The following is a 1,499-nucleotide window of genomic DNA, read 5'->3' on the forward strand; positions in this document are numbered from 1 at the left end:
AGGTTTTATAAATGATTTACAAAATAGACACAAGTACGTGAAACTACATTCTATGGTTGAATTATCGAAATCGAATATGCCCCTTTTTATTAAGTCTGGTAATCTAAGAATTAGGGAACAGACACCCTAATTGACGCGAATCCTAAAGATAGATCTATTGGGCTTAACAAACCCCATCCAAAGTACCGGATGCTTTAGTACTTCGAAATTTATATCATATCCGAAGGGTGTCCCGGAATGATGGGGATATTCTTATATATGCATCTTGTTAATGTCGGTTACCAGGTGTTCACCATATGAATGATTTTTATCTCTATGTATGGGATGTGTATTGAAATATGAAATCTTGTGGTCTATTATTATGATTTGATATATATAGGTTAAACCTATAACTCACCAACATTTTTGTTGACGTTTTAAGCATGTTTATTCTCAGGTGATTATTAAGAGCTTCCGCTGTCGCATACTTAAATAAGGACGAGATTTGGAGTCCATGCTTGTATGATATTGTGTAAAAACTGCATTCAAGAAACTTATTTTGTTGTAACATATTTGTATTGTAAACCATTATGTAATGGTTGTGTGTAAACAGGATATTTTAGATTATCATTATTTGATAATCTACGTAAAGCTTTTTAAACCTTTATTGATGAAATAAAGGTTATGGTTTGTTTTAAAATGAATGCAGTCTTTGAAAAACGTCTCATATAGAGGTCAAAACCTCGCAACGAAATCAATTAATATGGAACGTTTTTAATCAATAAGAACGGGACATTTCAATAACTATATGCATCAATCTTTCCTTCCGTAGATGAAGTGCGGTTGGTTCATCCTTTCGATTGAGGTGTTTTCAAGAATTATGAAAGGTTTGAACGCAAATTGTAATCGTCAAGATACAAATGAGGTTTAAGTTGAAATCAAGTGGCAAACTTGAAGAATTGTTTAGTTTCATATGTTATAATCAATATTTTAATTCATTTTAATTGTCCAATGTTGGCAGTCCACAGTCGATAGTCCACAGTTAACAGTCCAATAATTCATATATAGTTTAATATATAATATTCGAATTAATTAATACGTATCGTGACCCGTGTACATGTCTCAGACTCAATCACAACTCAAAGTATATATATTATTTAGAATCAACCTCAACCCTGTATAGCTAACTCGGTCATTACTGCATATAGAGTGTCTATGGTTATTCCAAATAATATATGTAGATGCGTCGATATGATATGTCAAAACCTTTTATACGTGTCCCGATATTTAAAGTGCGTAAAATAAATAACAGAAATTAAATGACAATAAATAAAATTGCGAGAATTTAAATTGCGATAATAAAATTGCGATAAATAAATGTAATAAGGTATTAACAGTTAGCTAGGAACAGTTAGCTAGGAATAGTTAGCGTGGATCCTTAACAAAATTTCTCATAATTAATTTGTTTGTTTCTAACAAATTTTATTTTGTCCAATATTTTCTTCATTATGCCACTTGTT

This window comes from Rutidosis leptorrhynchoides, chromosome 5 (genome assembly GCF_046630445.1).
Source record: "Rutidosis leptorrhynchoides isolate AG116_Rl617_1_P2 chromosome 5, CSIRO_AGI_Rlap_v1, whole genome shotgun sequence".
Classification (NCBI taxonomy): Eukaryota; Viridiplantae; Streptophyta; class Magnoliopsida; order Asterales; family Asteraceae; genus Rutidosis; species Rutidosis leptorrhynchoides.